At 42.0% G+C, this 17,600-nt stretch overlaps 1 protein-coding gene across 2 annotated transcripts in view; it reads right to left on the bottom strand.

Annotated features, from left to right (window-relative positions):
• The window catches only part of LOC114617572 (serpin B6), a 109,846-nt gene that overhangs the window by 49,577 nt on the left and 42,669 nt on the right, over nt 1–17,600 (bottom strand). The window lies entirely within an intron of this gene.

The following is a 17,600-nucleotide window of genomic DNA, read 5'->3' as shown; positions in this document are numbered from 1 at the left end:
AAGAAAGAAAGAAAGAAAGAAAGAAAGAAAGAAAGAAAGAAAGAAAGAAAGAGAGAGAGAGAGATTGAGAGAGAGAGATTGAGAGAGAGAGAGAGAGAGAAGAGGAGGGGAAAATTGAGAGGGAAATGGGGGATGTCTCGTAGGGGTTGGAGAGGATATGATCAAAGTACATCATATGCATCTATGACATCCTCAAAGAATAAATTTAAGAATACACTAAAAACAAAAATAAACACAAATGAAAAAGATGGTTACAGATGTGGCCTGGGTGGTAGAGAGTGTTCAATGCTGGATTCCGTCCTTAGCACCTTTAAAAAGCAAACAGCTAATTGAGTGGGAGTCAGACATGGGAAGAAGTGAAAAGACACATAAAGCATTCAAGAAGCAGTTTGAAGAACTGTAGTGAGACCGGCAGCCAGAGCTGGAAGGAGCTGGAGGGATTGTGTTTAAGGTCACAAGAGACAAGTTTAGTATATCTTTTGCTCTTTGAATCGTGGCAATTGTAAACAGCTAGCAAAGTACTAGGAAATATGGAAATTGATAAACAAAAAAACAAAACTGAAAAATAGTTTTCTCAAGAGCATAATAGTGTACTGGCTTTCTTTCTTTCTTTCTTCTTTTTATTATTTTTTTTTAATCTGCCAGTTCAGTGGCTCAGAGGATATTTGCACTTCCCAGAGCAGTAACCTAGCACCTGGAAGACAGGTGCCCAGAAGAGGTGGGGCCATGAAGCTTGCAGGTGTCACCATGCCAGAAACCTCCAAGATGGAGTTCATGACCTGAGCTTCAACTATTTTTTTTTAACTGTTGAAATTATACTCTTGTATTTAAAACTTAAATTAATAGACTCTTGATACTCTGGAAACTAGTAAAAGAATACCTGGTGATAAAAATTCAAAAACCATCTATCCCACTGCTTTGGTTGCTTTTTCTTACATTTTTTAACCATTAATTTGGAGGTCATATATGCACACAGTTTTTGTTTATTAGTCTCTAACTAGCTTTGCATGGTTTTTTTGTTTGTTTGTTTGTTTGTTTGTTTGGGGGGTTTGTTTGTAGTTTTAAATAGGTTCCCACTCGGTCTGTCTGGGAGTCACTTTATAGTTCAAGCTGATCTCAGTCCCATAACAATACTCCTACGAGCCTTCAAAATGCTGGGTTTGCAGGTGTGAACTACCATCCCCAGAGTGGAGAGCATACCTGTTGTCTGTAAGGTGCTTGGCAATTAGGATGTGCCAGGCAAGATTTACCTCTCAGATACTCTTGGGTTACTCACACAAACATTCCTAGTGATGCTATACTAATATAAAAGTTAAGCAGACATCTCACCAAGCAGGAAACAGTTGATTGGGCAGAAAATGCTGCTACAGGCTCTACTGGGGAATCTCTTCTGAAGCCCCCTATACAATAAAAGCTGAAATTGGAACTCTGTAAATCCTTATGTGTCAAAACAGGCTAACTGCACTAAGAAAGGAAACCAGGCTTGTAACAAATTTATTATTAAGGAAAACATTCCTTGTAGTCTAGAAATGAAGCCACTATCTAGTAATTAAAGGTCATAAAGTGGGGATGGACAATTTAATGTAGGTGGAAGGACAAAAAAAATAAATGATCAACTAATTGATTTATACAAGACAAATAAGACACAGGGCACATGGTTTGTCTCTTGACAAAACCATGCTACCTTATGACATAAAAATTTTTGCTTTAAACTTACAATGAATTTATGGAGCTAATAGCAGATAATGAATGTTTAGTCAGGTACTAGTCCTAATGGAAAGACATGTAAACAATTCTGCTGTAACTCCTTAAGTATTATCCATCTGCAACATGAACTATTGCCTTAAACTTAGTATAAACTTATGGAATATAACTATGCTTAGAAAACCATGTGATCAATTATCTTGAGAAAGTATAAAAACTAAGAACTACAATAAAGTGACAGTGCAGCCTTCTTTAGCTTCATCTATTATGTGTCTATGTTTCTGTATGTGTGCCTTTCTTTCCTTCTTTTCTTTTCTCTCTGGCTCACAAAGAGTTAAGGAGTGCCAATCCTCTCACCTGGCCAAAGAGAAAAGAACCAAAGTAATTAAGATTCTTGAGCTGAAGAGGATTGCAACACCATGGGAAAAACAACAGTATCAACTAACCTGGCCACACAGAGCTCCCAGGGACTACCAACCAAAGAGTACACATGGAGGGACTCATGGCTCCAGGTACACATGTAGCAGAGGATAGTATTGTCTGGCATCAATGGGATGGGATGCCCTTAGTCCTGTGGAGGCTTGATACCTCAGCTTAAGGGGAGGCTAGAGCTAGGTGAGGTGGAAATGGGGTTGGGGAGGTAGGGGAGCACTCTCATAGAGGCAAAGGGGAGGGAGGTGGGATGAAGGGGAAACCAGGAAGGGGGACAACATTTGAAATGTAAATAAATAAAATTACCAATAATAATATAAAAAATATCTTTTAACACACATACGCACACACACACACACACAAAGATTCTTTTCCCCTGCTGTTATCAGCAGTAAATTACCAGAAGCCAGTGCTTTTGGCCACAAAATAGGAAAAAGTAAAGAGATAAACTGCCAGAAGCCAGCAGTGTTTGGCCACAGAATAGCAAAGATTTAAAGAAAGGGTTAAATCACCAGAAACCAGCAGCTTCTACCCCTAGAATAGTAAGAGAGAGTTGGAAGGCCAGAGGTCATCAGCCTTTGATCTTCGGGATGTTGTGTCCTACCTCAGTACACAAATGCTTGAGCTGATCCCCCAGCACCCCTTCTGAGTGCCTACTTGTCTTGGTAGTAGCAGTAGTAATAGTAGTAGTTGCTGTTACTATGACCAGTACTACTGACAATATATTTTTATAAAGAACAGAGGCTTAGCTAGCTTGTCATTCTAGAAGCTAGGCGGTCCAAGAATAAAAGACTATATTAGTGAGAGTCTTTTTGTTGGGGGAGACTCTGCAGAGTCCTGAGGAAGTACAGGGCTTGACACTGTGAAAGAGATACATTCAAAGTGCAAGGACAACTGGGCTTTATAACAGACTCGTTTAAGATTCCCCAGTGCCAACCGATCAATGGTAGCATACACCTTGAATCCCAGCACTCAAGAGGCTGAGGCAGGCAATCTCCATGTGTTCAAGGCCAGCTTGCTCTACATAGTTGCAGGACAGACAGGACTACACAGAGAAACTGTCTTAAACAAAAAAGAAGGGGAAAAAAGGTATCCCGTTGCCTAATTAATCCTTTAGTACATTGATGCATCACCCCACTTCTACCAAAGATCTCATGACCTAATCATTTTATAAAGACCCCCACCTCCTAATACTTCACATGCGGGATTGGCTTCAGAACGAGTTTTTCTGGGGACACTCAAAGCACAGCACCCCAGGATCTTATGAGGAAGGCATCTGTTTGCTGAGCTTGTGGAGAAACTGACTATGTAGAACAGGACTCTATTGTCTAGTTATCACTCCATCATTCCTCGGACTTTCCCTTCAAACACACACTGTCCATCCTGTTTTCCAGGGCCATCAACAAGTCTAAAATCAATGTAAGACCTTCATAAGGAAAGAGGTACTTCCCAGCCTGTGAGCTAACTATGTAATTTAATAGCCAAAGTTCTTTAGAACAATTACAATCTTGTTCTTTGGATAGTTTGATGTGTGGCCATTGGCTTTAATAACTTTACTATATACCTGGCTAGTATTGGAAAAATTATGCCAATGGCTTACTAGATATGGTATAATTGTTTCATTTGTTCTACTTCCTGAGCCACTTGGAGACAGAAACGGAGAGTATTCTGATCTCAGTACAGATGTGCAAGCAGATTAAATATGTTGTGGTACGTGCAGTACCTGTGCTGAATATAGGGGCAAGATCAAATAGAATTTAGAAAAATAAGTTTGCCTTTGGAAATATGAACTAAAAATAGTGTCAGAGACCGTAACACTAGAAACGAGAACTGCAGAACGGGGATGAGCTGAGTAAATGGCACATAGGTGGAAATATTCCAGCTGCTTTTGAGTGTGAAGTTTATCACATTAAGAAAAAGGGAGCTAGGGAGTCAGACATAGTAGTGCACGCCTTCAATCCCAGCACTCAGCGGGCAGGGGTGGGCAGATCTCTATGAATTCAAGGCCACCCTGGTCTACAAAGTTCATTCCAAAAGAGCCAAGGCTGTAGGCTTAGAGCTTTCAAAACCTACTTTAATAAGTGTTCTCAAAAGCTTCAACACCTCCTTCTAGCCCATCATCCAAAGGCAGAGGAGAAAAGATGGTAAATAGGACAAGGGGATTAGGACATGTTTAGAATTAGTACTTTGGAGTGATTCTAATCTGTTGTCAGTATACCAGCCGTTCAGTTCAGTAGTGTCAGGATATCAACAGTACAGTTCAAAAGTGTCAGCAGCAGCAATATCCAACAGAAACTACCAGGCCTCTGCCGAATCCCACAAGTCAACGGGAGTAACCAGGCCTCGCTAGAATGCCAGGAGTTCTCTGCCGTGCCTCTGTCAACAAAACGAAGATCAGCAAAGACAGGAGACCAACAAAGCATTGCACAGCTAGCTAGCTAAGCAAGCACCCCAAACCCTCTCCAAACATCGCATGTCTCCTCACAGGCATTGCCTCAGCAAAACATCACCTGAGTCTGCATCACATGACGTAACCAGAAGTTTCAGGTTCACAAGGATGAGTGACCCAATCTCAGTGAAGAAAGGAGGAGGAGGAGGAGGAGGAGGAAGAGAAGGAGGAGGAGGAGGAGGAGGGCAATGATGACCATGACAAGGATGGAGAGGGGAAGAAGAAAGAAGAAAAAGAAGAGAAGAGAAAAAAAGACAAACTAGAGCACTAAATATCAGAATTGGGCTAGGCTAGACTGCTTCACAGTAGAGCTGAAGAATGGTTGGAATGAGAAGGGGGCTGGGCAATGATGTCTTTCTTAGAATAAAAGTATCTAAGACAGCCTTGGAGCTTGTAGACTAGGTGAGTACAGAAGGAGGACTCCAGCATGACTCCCAGATGCCTGACTTGGTCCAGCAGGTGAATGGATGTGACAAGCAGGGTGGGAAAACAGAAGAATGACTAAATCCTTAAACACTGTATTTACTAAGGGGCTCATGTCACCATGCATTCATAAAGTTAAGAGCATAACTCTGTGAATTCTCTCTTTTCCAGCTTCAGGTTTACAGGTTGTCAAGATTGAAGGGCAAATGCTTTAACATGATAAGCCATCTTAGCAGTGTTTGTTTGTTGGTTGGTTGGTTGATTTGTTTCAGTAGTGGGGACTGAACCAGGGTCTCCTGTATGCTAGGCAAGCACTCTACCACTGAGCTACATCCCTAGCTCTGGTTTTGCTTTTTACTTTGAGACAGTGTCTCTCTAAGTACCCAGGATACTTAAATTTTAAATTTACTTTTAAATTTTGTCTGTAGCCCAGGATAAATTCAAGCTCCTTTATTCTCCCACATAGCTGAGATAACAAGCCTGTGGTACCAGGTCCAGAATCAATTTCAATTTTCACATGGAAAGTTCAAATGTGGTCTAGGAACCAAGTGTCAATGTGATGTCAAATAGATACAGTTTAAAGTCATAGGCCCTGGTGAGGTTTCCAAGGGAGAAGAAGAATTCCCAGGAATGCCAGCACACAAAGGTAGAGAGGAAAGAGGCAGCAGCTGACTAAGAGAGGCCAGAGGGTTCTGAAAGTCTGAGGAATGGGTTATTAAGAACAAAGAGAAGGGGCTAGTTCTAAAACAGGACCTGAGTGGTTTGGGGCCATGAAGATTCCCTGTGAAACAGAAGTGGGTGGCCAATGTTGAGAGCAGTGGCCTTCAAATAGAGACGGATTTGGAGAGGGATGTGGTTTGGTTTCTTAAAGAACAGAACAGTGAGGAGGCAGAGGTATATGTGGATTTTACTGGAGGGATGAATGGCAGGGAAGTGGGGTCAAATGTTAAGAGTCTCTATGCTAAGGCCTGAAGCACCAGGGTTGGGAAGAGGACAAAAAGCAAGGTGGAGCTGGTGTGGTCTGGCCTAGAGCAGGAATGAGCAAGTGCTGGAGGGATCCGCTGGCACTGGAGTGAGCCTGTGACCTCCGTGGAGAGCAGGGCAGGGAGGTGGTAAGGGTTGCAGTGCCAAGTCTCTAGACACCCAGAGGAAATGATCGGTGTGAGTCAGGGACAAGTCATCATTAATCAGTAAGAGGGATCCACCTGCGCTGAAAAGCGCCAAGACAAGACAGCCATGACTCTAGATTACTGAAGGAATGTGGCACATTCGTGATATGGAGAAGCCTTTCCTTTCCATGACCTAAAGGCACCCGAGATTAGTCGTGAACTGCCCAAGGGTGCCGGAAACTTAGGAAAACTTCAGGTCCCTTAGCTCTGCCCACTCCTAGAGTGTCTGTTCCTTCCAGCTGTCCCTGAACCCAGCCAGACAGGACTCCCCACTTGCTGCAGGCAGAGTTTGAACCCCACAACCCACTTGCTGCATCCTAGACAGAAGCTCTCACACACCAGCATGGCCACTGGAATGGGACTGAGCCACAGGGGCCTGTGCCGGAGTCAGGCTGAAGTCCAGAGGATACAAGTGAAGTCATATACTTGGGAGAGTTGAGATCCCAAAGGATCGGGATTCTGAGAAGAGGGCATGGGTTTCAGGGTGGAGGCTGGATGAGGGGATAGGAACAGGACAGGGGTTGAAGTAGGCCGGGACTTCATGGGCTGTGGCCCAGGAAGATTTTGCTCAGGGTCTGGTTTGGGGCCTGGACTGCTGAGAGAAAGATCCCTGGTCGAACCCTGTGGGGCCCAAGCTGGGCAGGGGAGTGTGGGGTTGGGGTGGAGTGATAGAAAAGGTCAAGTGACAACTTAACCTAAGATGACCAGCCTGTTAGCCACAGGGTGTGGCTTAGACTAGGTTCTTGGCCTTGGTCCAGCAAGTAAGGAAATTAAGCAAATCACATGTGATCTGCTGATACTGCAAAAACCACATGCAGCCACTCTCTTTGGACAGTTAATCTAGTCTGTACTGGCAAAGTCCTGAAGCCTTGCTTTCTGTTGTCATTCCAGTGTTTCATTAGTCATTTGAGTCCTCCACTCAAACTTAGGATATTTATAGTTTTTACATAACACAAACTGGGCAAAAGATGTATGTCAGCTGGAAGACTGCTTGCTTCCCTTGCACTGAATCCTGACTTTGATCATAGAAAACCTGGGAAAGTATGCATACCTGCATTCCCAGCACTCAGGTAGATAGATGTAGTAGCATCTGAAATTCAAGGTCATCCTTGGTCCATCCAAGCAGGGCTGCATGAGACACCCTCTCAAATGTAAATTCATAAATAACAAAATTACAAATAATCTAATGTTAAGTGTGAGTCCTTAAAAAAACCTCCATGCATTCTCAAAGGTCTGACTGTTTAGTTACTTTAAAATACTGTTCTCAAGGTTATCCAAATAAGGTAAAGTTTTACTATTCAACTTGGAAAATAGAACTCAAATCCAAAGGTCTTCCTTTCTATACATGCTAGATGTCAGACTGTAAATGATAAGCTGGTGGTATACGGATAAAAATATTTACCAAATCAGAACTGATATGAGGTTCCGTAAAGAATGTGTATTACAGGAGAAACAGAAACACAGAAAGAAAATTCTCAGAGACAATCTCCCTCCTGAAATAGAAGGGGGTCCTTTCATATCAGTGGGTAAGTTACTTGATCTTTGTACACAGGCCATTTGTGTGATGTCATATCTGAGTGGACAGGAAGTGCCCATGTAACTTACTATCCTGATAAGTAATGCATGTACAGCAGCATTTGTCCTTCCTGAGCTCGGCCACTTAGGTGAGGCCCCAAGGGTCACTGGGGGATCCTGTGATGCATAAGGTATCACAAGTTACTGGATCAGGCTTAAGGCATGCATATTCTCGTGTTGAAGTGGGTATGTGTGTGGGGGGGGGGGATATGCTTTCATTTTGGGCCTTTTTGTTTCTACTGCCCTCTCCTCTCAGATGAGCAAGGTCCAGTCACTGACACTAGATCAAGGTCTTCTTTCTACTGAGACAGTTTCAAAGCTGAGAAGGGAGACTGGAGAGATGGCTCAGAGATTAAGAGCACTGGCTGCTCTTCCAAAGGTCCTGAGTTTAATTCCCAGCAACCACATGGTGGCTCATAACTATCTATAATGAGATCTAGTGCCCTCTGGCCTGCAGACATATATACAGGCAGACTACTGTATACATAATAAATAAATACTTTTTTTAAAAAAAATTAAAAACAACAAACAAACAAATGGAGCTGAGAAGGGATACTAGGGGCCTGACTGGCACTGTTGGTCTGTCATAGGTGTGTAGGACCTTAAGTCATGAAAGGTTTGAGCTGCGTTTTGGAGAGGGGGAGGGGTGATCATCATGGAAAGCATTGTGAAATAGTTTCAGGGATACGTGGCAGGCACCGAAGCTGACAGTTAACAGATGACATTCCTAAAACCATGCTGTCTGGAGCTTAATGGCCTATAATCTGGAAGATAGCAATCAAATTAAAAGATTAGGGAAGCAGGGGCCAAAAAAGAGACAATTATGCAAGGGGGTAGATCTAAGTGAGGCACTAACCAGGAGACCCAGTCCCATGTGCCCTCCCACAGAGCCTGAGCACAGAGGCTCTCTGTCTCAAACAATATTTGGCTTTTGGACTTTTAACTGCATAGTGATATCTGTACTTGACTGGCTCAAATAAATCATTGCATTCTGGTGAGGCAAGTAGGTCCCTGGGCTGCCAGACTTAGGTGTGCAATAGCTGGAGTACTGCACCCTCAACTGGTGAGCAAGGAGATGTAAGGAAACAAAATACATGTTTAGAGTCAGTTAGGAGAGTCAGTGAGGGGTTGTTCACTGGATATGCATATGGAGGGATATAGCTTATTGAGTTCCTTTGAGTGAAGAAGCTGGATAATTCGCAGAGTCCAACTAGGAGTTAAAGGTAGTCAAAGCCAGTAAGGGAAAGTGTTGCTTGAGGGCATCATAGATGCATTTGAGAAGGTGATAAAGGAAGGTGACTGTGAGCAGGATTAAGAGGGTAAGGGCCTGAACAACTAAAACAACACCATGTGGTGATTCCAGAAAAGCAGGGTCAGAGATATGATACTAGCCATTGCAAAGGTGAGGAGGAACCCTACGCAGAGATGAAATGGGGCAGAGAAGAGTGGCAGGGGAAAGCTGCATCAAGATTAACATATGAAAGAAGCCAGTTGACCGAGAAAGACTGGAAGGGCAGCCCTACTGGGATTTCATACTCAGGAAGAGTATAAATATGCAAACATGAGAGAGGTGAAGCTATGGAGATGACCTGTAAAGGTCATAGACTTATGGCTGGGGGTTTGGGGCTCCGTAGTGCACTAGCTCACTAGTGCACTCCCATTCCCTGGAGTGCCTTCTCTTCCTGAAACTCTATTTCTGTTTCTAGACATTTCCCTGTCTAATTCTTTGCTGTAGTACACAAGAATCTACATACTTCAGCATGTGGCCTGGGACTTCAGAGCCATGTCTATAACACCCGGTGAGCCAGCCAGAAGAAAGAGGTAAACAGAATGTTTCTCAACTTTCCTGTCTCTCTTACAAGGGGTCCTCATGTGCTATTGTTTCTTGTTACCTAGAACAATTGAAAATGATGGGCAGATTTCCATAGAAACTGAGCATGGCTTGAGAAATCAGATTCAGTTTCTTCTTTTCCTTTCACCAGCTGAAGGTGCCCATGACCAGATCCAACTATATGTCTGGACTCTCTTCTGTCTCTCCATATCGGGATATAAGTCCAGCAAAAGAAGTATACATTGGCCAAGGACAGATGCAAAGATCACCCTGAAAACTGAGAAGCAGAGCTGGAGAGATGATTCAACTGTTAAGAACACTTGCTGTTCTTGCAGAGGGCCTGCCTAGGTTTCATTCCCAGTACCCACATGGCAGTTCACAGTAGTCTGTAATTCTGGTTCCAAGGAATGTGTCACACTTTTCTGACTTCCTTGGACACCAAGAATGCACATGATGCATATACACACAAGTAGGCAAAAAATATTCATATACATATGACAAAATAAATCTACAATAATGTCTTATAGATTTAGACTTTTTAATAGATTCAAATACTCATTTAGATGAGTTAATCATTCACCTTCAAGGTGCATCAGTTTATCAGTATTTACGTTTCAAATCATAACATCACTCCAAATAAATCTGAGATTTAGGTGAACAACTATGCATTTCAACATGTTAGCTTAACACAGCTCTGTGAAAAGTGAAAATATGTAACCCAGTTTTTCAATCTGGAACTAGAATTTGAAAACAAATTTCAATATTTCCAGGAAAAAAATAATTAATATTTTAATATATTTGCAACTCCACTTTAAAAGCCCACATACATATGTTATATACCAATTTTCAAGCAGAATGCATAAAGATCCAATCTAAGAATAAACTTGGTTAGGTCTCTTTGCTCAGCTTTTCTGGATCCTGTCTCTCCAGACACAATTATCCTTCTATTCCCAGATATAACCTGTTCATCTCATCACTTGTTGGCAATCATACATTTGTGAGCAAGTATGGAACTCATTTTTGTAGATCAGGTTATCCTTGAACTCAGAGAGAGGCATTCCCTCTGCAGACACTAAAGGCAAGTGCCACCACTGCCCGGCTGAGCAAGTATGTTTGAGAATGAAGCACATCTAGTAAAATTAGAGCCCACGCACTTGACAAGCACCTGACAACATGCTCAGAATCACAATGATTACTCTTCCATGGAAGTAGCTGTGGATGGATTAGATCCCAAGAGCGATGTTAAACAGCATACTAGGTAGTTGTCCTCCTTGTTTTACTTAATTAAAAATAGTTTTGAACCATGAACTTTAATTTCATGCATGTGTTTGGTGGGATGGATGGGAGGCAGATTGTATATCTTGGACCTGTGTAGTGATTTTATTTTTAAGAAAAGGTTTCTTTCTGTAGTCTTGGATGTCTTGGAACACATGCTGTAGACCAGGCTAGCCTGGGACTCAGATATCAGCCTGCCTTTGGTTCCAGAATGCTAGCATTTAAGGCATGACATGCCTTTAATCCCAGCACTTTGGAGACAGAGGCAGGTGGATCTCTGTGAGATTACAGCCAGGCTGATCTACAGAGCTAGTTCCAGGGATACACAAAGAAGCCCTGTCTCAAAACACAAACAAAACTCTTATGAACAGAGTATAGCACAATTAAGATTGTTATGTGAGGACTTTTTCTTTCTCATCAATGGCGCAGATGTGTAGGAAAATAATACACAGGTTCCCCTTTTCTCCTCAGCTTTTATAGTTGTATATTTAAAGTGTGGCTCAAAGACAATTCTTCCTCCAGTGGGGCACAGAGAAGCCAAAAGGTTGGACAGCCCTGCCTTAGTGTGAATCACCACTAGATGGAGCTCTGGGGTTTCCTGAGATTGAAATCTCTCTGTCCTCTCCAAGTTTGATTCTTCAGGCTCTTGAGGTCACCTCCTGGTGACAAAAACCCTTGAAGTACACAATTAGTAAAATAGTCAAAGGACCATAGGAATCCTTGGTCTAGTTTGTGAAGCTCTTGCCAAGTGCCTGAAAGGCATGACTTACAAACCTACAGCCAAGAATGGCTTGGCACCCTTGGACTCTCAAGATCCAGATCCGAACTCTTGGATGTGGTTTCAGCTAACCTATATTGAAAGAGAGCATGGTTTTCAAAAGTGATATTATCTTCTGTGACTCAACTATTAAAATTAACAAGTTTTATGCTGGCTTTTTTTTCATTTCATCCAGTAGACAGACAATTATATAGTTTGGGTTGAACCTTCCCTGATCATTTCTTTATGTGAGTGGCATGATAAAACCAGCAGGGCTCCATGTCAGGTAAGACAGTGGAGCTGGCAAGGCTTAAGCTGAGAAAGTCGGCCTTATCATCCCAGGCTCACACTGAAGGCCAGAAATGCAAGCAGCAGGCAGTTGGGGTGGTATAAATATTCTGCCAGGTCAAGTCAAAAGCCAAAGTGAGTCCTTGGAATTATTTACTGAATGAAGGTCGAGGAATCGTAGCTAAATCACCCTATTTTGGATTGCTTGCAACAGTTCAGACATAGGCAAGAGGCCATGTACCAAATGGTAACATCTAGTGAAGATGGATATCTTTTGCAGGAAAGGAACACAGTTTTTAATTTTTCCCTAGGTTCCCTGTATGAAGCTCCCAAAAGAGTCTGAGAACAGAGTTATCTGAGTAAGTGGGAGGGGCTCAGGATTGAGAGAGGGGGGGAGGGAAGGGTGGGAGAGTGAGGGGGGCACTCACCCTCTTGAAAAAAGCAAAATCTGCAGATCTCTTGGATCAGGAAGTCTGGGAGGGGGAGGGAGGACAACAGGCACAACCCGAGTCAGTCATGTGCTCAGCTCTTGTTACTGGAGTTCTCTGGGTCAAAGCCTGAGCCTAGCAGCCCTACCAAGTTAGGCTCAACCATCCATCCCCAACCGATCAATTAAAGAGCTAAGCAATAGTGCAAAGCAGAGAAAAGGGATTTATTCTATGTGGCTACTGGAAAGAGGAACAAAGAGGGCCAGCTAACTAGGCAGGGTTTTCCAGAGAAACAGAACCTGTAGATAGAATGGAACTTATTTAATTGGTTTAAGGACCTAAGTAGTCCAATGATTGTTGTTTACACATTGAAAACATTGAGGGCCTAGTAGCTGTTCAGTCCTTGAGGATGGTCACCTCGACAGTCCCAGTATGACACTGACGGTCTCAGAGATCTCTAGAGAATCTCTGGATGTAAGGGAAGGTGAAGGCAGCAGCAACAATTAAGGAATAAGCACACTCAAGTAAGCACCGCCCTCCCTTGGACCTCTCTGCTTCCGGGCTGCTGTGGAAAGTGCCACCTGGTCTGGGGGAGAGTCTCCTCCCCTCAGCTAATTCTTCCTGGAAATGTTCCCACCAACCTGATCAGAGGTGTCCTTCAGTTGATTTTTAGATCCAAGCAAATTGCTAGCCATGATTAACTACCCTGGGCTGGATACGTGGCTCAGCAGGTAAGACACTGGCAGCTTTTCCTGAGGACCCAGGTTCAATCCTCAGCGACCGCATGATGATTTACAACCATCTGCAATGCCAGTTCCAGGGGATCCTCTGGCCTCTGCACGCACCAGGCATACATATGGCATACCTATATACACACATGGAATAAACACTCTATACATTTACAATCAAAATAAATATTTAAATACTAATCATGTTATCCATTGACCCTTTAAATCCATCTTTGGAGTACTGATGTAAGGTCAGAATTTGGGGTTGTAATTTAGTTATTTATTTAGGTATTTTAGAGATAATATTACTATATAGAGCTGGCTGGCTTGCTGCGTAAACATGAAGGCCTGAGTTTATTTTCTAGCACCAAATAAAATTTAGCATTGTGGTGGCGCTTACTTATAATCCCAGGACTGGAGACAGGTAGGACAGAATGGCTGTGAGGTTTGCTGGTCAGCTAGCCTAGCTGAGTTCAATGAATTCCAAGTTCATTGTTCATTGAGAAACCTGTCTCAAAAAATACAGTGGGGAGTGATTGAGGAAGACATCGATGTTGACCTCTGGCTGCACACCAACATACACCTGTACTCACACACAAAAGAAGAAAAGAATACTGCTTTTAAAAATAGCAATAATCTTATAAAAACATCTTAGTCTTAGTTTCCAAGATTAAAACTTTAATGTGCCAGACATTTGTGATTTTACATATTAATATTTAACAACATGAGGCACAAATTATTCTATCAGGAAGGAAGCTAAAAATTAACATTTTGATTAGTTAACATTTTACTTAGTTCTGGCTAAAGTGAAATCCTCAAATAATCTGATTTTCTTTGGCCCAAAATTCAACAGTTAAGCTTGCCAAAATTATAATTTGAGCATGAAATACCTTTTTTTTTTTTAAATGGTGCAGCCAGAGGTTTACTACAGTTACTTTTACAAACTCTAGGGGCAGTTTAAATTTTGCTCTATGCTGTTTTAGGCACACAATGACACAAAAACAATTACATTAATCCATACTGTATTCAGATAGTATGTGTCATAAATATAGAAAAGAGTTGTAAGCAAGAATTCTCTCTTGGGGTCACCAAAATAGTATAGATGTAACATTTTTGTGGTTATAAAATTATAATTGGTAATTTTATTACCCATCTTTGTTTCTCTGCATCCTTTGTGTTTGTTCAATAAAATCAACACGGTTCAGAAGACTATGACTCACTTCAGCCTTTCCTGTCAAACAGCTGAAGCCCAAATAACAGAACTCTAACATCTTAAAAGCCCTGCTGTGGTTTGAATGTGAAAATTTTCTCATAGGCTCAAATATCTAACACTTAGTGTTGAAGTTTAGGAAGGGTAACCTTGCTGAAGAAAATCCGTCAGTAGGGGTCAAACTTGAGGGTCCATACCCTAACCCTATCTCCTGTCCTCTCTCTGCTTCCTGACTGTGGACACAATGTGGACTAGTTACTTCATAGCCCTCCTTAAACAGTGAGCCCTTGAATCTCTTATGTTTCTTCTCATCATATATTTGATCTCAACAGCAAGAAAGTGAATACAATTCCAAATGGTTCAATAGAACCTAAACAGCTCAAAAAAATGAAAACAAAAAAACAAACAAACAAACAAAAACAAAAAAACCCTCCAAATTAACAGGAAGACAAACCTGGAGGTGCACCAACTGAGAAGAAATTCATCAAGAGCCAGGCATTATTCAGATCCCCAAACAGGAGCTGTAGAGGCAGCTCAGGGGTTAAAAGCACTTGCTGCTCCTGCAGAGATCCTGAATTTGGTTCCCAGCACCCACTTTAGGTGGCTTATAACTTGCTCTAACTCCAGTACCAGGGGATCCAACTCCATCTTTTGGCCACTGCAGATACCTGCATGTGCATGGTCATGTAAACTCAAAAAAGCACACAAGTACACATAAAAAAAAACTTTAAGGGTATAAACAGTGCTTAACTAAATAAGCATTGAAATGCTGCCTCTAGCTATTCCTTAAAAGGCTAAATAGAACAGCAATATGACCCAACAATTCCATTCCTAGCTATATGCAAAGAAAGACTGAATATAAGAACTGAGACAGGTAAGCATACATCAATAGTCAATACAAAATTACTCAAAATAATCAAGCATTTTGTCTATCAACATATAAATGGATAAACAAATGTAGTGTGTGTGTGTTCAGATTATAGATCTATAAAAAGGTATGAAGTTCTGGTATTCACTACACCATGGATGAATTTTGGCAACAAGATTTTCAAGGTAAATAAGCCAAGTGAAAATAACACACTTATATGAAAGAGAATATACAATTCATTGGAAAAAGAAAGTAGACTAGAAGTCACTAAATGTGATTCTTGGTTTTAATTACCAACTTGATACAACACTTGAGTAGACATTCCCAGTGAGGGACTGTCTAGATCAGACTGGCCTGTGGACATGTCTGTGGAAGACTGTCTTGACTGGACTTAATGTGGAGAATGCCAGCCTGAATGTGGGCAGTACTGTTCCCCGGCTTTGGGACAGGAGTTTAGAAAGATAAAGAGAACTAGATATTCAGTAAGTGTAAGCATGCCTGTCTCTGTTCTTGCTTCTGATGTAATGTGACTAGCTGTCTTAATTTTCCATTGCCTTGACTTCCTTCCTATCATATACTGTAACAGGATTGTGAACTGAAATAAGCCCTTTCTCCCCTAAGTTGATTGGTTTTTATCAGGGTATATCTATCACAGAAATGAAACTATAACACCAAGAAGTTAGAGGAAAGAAGAATGAGGAGTTATTATTTGATGGTATATAACCAAACATCTGAAGTAACTCAACTTAAAGGTAGAAAGAGGTTCATTTGGCTAATAGTTTCAGAGGTTTGAACTCAAGATTAACTAGCTCTGTTGCTTTCTGGCCTGTGCAAAAGCTAATTATCTTGGCAGATAGTGCATTGGGAGGAGCTTGAGTCATCTCACAGAGATATGGAACCAAAGAGAGAGGAGAGAGTACCAGCCTACCCACATCCCTTCAGTGGCATATCCCCAATGATCCAACTGTTTTTCCTAGGCACCTCCTACAGCTTCCACCACCTTCCAAAAGTGCCATGGCCAGGATACAAGTCCTCATCAGCACATGGACCTCTGGGGACATTCAAGATCCTAACTATGGAATGGAAAAGGAGCTTTTGATTGGAGTTGTGCAAATGGTTTGAAAATTAGTAATAGTAGTAGCTAAAGATTGTGAATGTAACTAAAGCCACTTAACTTTACCCATAAAACACATACACACAATGATTGTTATTAGGAAGTATCTGGTTATCAAAGAAAAAGAAATACTTTTAGCAGAAGGGAAAGAAATATTAAATAAAACCCAAACAACAAATTCTGTAGGAGGCAGCCTGACGAGTGTGGTCATCTTTAAAGTAGCCATACAGTAGCCATTTTATTCTGAAACAAAATATGTGAGGTGAGGAGTTGGGGAAGGCTCTGATAGGCTTTCCTGCCTCCTTGCCTGCTATTCCTAATTCCATTTGTCCATTTCTGCAACATTAAAGTGACAAAAATGATTAACTGGAAATCCCTCGGAGCAATGTTTGTTATCAGTGCATCTCATTTTAAGAGCATGACCTACAGCTGAAACTCAACATACAATGTCAGTCTTATTTGTTTGCTGTAACTGAAACAATACCAGATTGGCAGAAAGTTCTGTTATTCTATTTAAGATTATGTTCCTAGTGAACTGTCCTACTGTTCAACTTCTACTCAACTTACACCATTATGAACACCAGAGAACACCATTCAGCTTCTAGTCCCCTGTGGAGAGCAGCTTACCTGGAGTGTGTCTGTGAGATCTTGTTGTTCACAGATGCTGCTGTACTCCAGTCATGCATGATCCCACAGGTGCTGAGGCACCTATACCTGCAATTCTATTAGAAAATGTAACTACAGGGACAAAAATGGAGATGAGCCTAAGGAAAAGGAAGTCCAGTGACAGGCCCAAATTGGGATCCAACTCAACAGGAGGCCCCAAGGGCTGACACTATTACTGATTCTATGGTATGCTTACAGACAGGAGCCTATCATAACTGCCCTCTGAAAGATCCAACAAGCAGCTCAAAGAGTCAGATGCAGATATTTACACCCAACCATTGGTCTGAAGTCAGAGACCCCTGTGGTTGAATTAGGGCAAAGCTGGAAGAAGCTGAGGAGGAGGAAGATCCTATAGGAAGACCAGCAGTCTCAACTAACCTGGACCCCTGAGATCTCTCAGACACTGAGGCACCAACCATACAGCATACAACAGCTGATATGAGGCCAACACATATCCAGCAGAGGACTGTGGGGTCTGGACTCAGTCAGAGAAGATGCTCCTAACCTTCAAGAGACTTGAGGCCCCAGGGAATGGAGAGGTCTGGTGGGATGGGGGTGGGGTGAGGACAACCTCTTGGAGATGGGATGGGGGAGGGAGAGGTATAGGATGTGGAACAGTCAGAGGATGGACAAGGAGGGGGATAAAGCCTGAATTGTAAAAAAAAAAAAAAAATTAAAGAATA

This window comes from Grammomys surdaster, unplaced genomic scaffold (genome assembly GCF_004785775.1).
Source record: "Grammomys surdaster isolate TR1022 unplaced genomic scaffold, NIH_TR_1.0 137, whole genome shotgun sequence".
Lineage (NCBI taxonomy): Eukaryota > Metazoa > Chordata > Mammalia > Rodentia > Muridae > Grammomys > Grammomys surdaster.
This window is presented reverse-complemented; position numbering and strand designations above follow the sequence as displayed.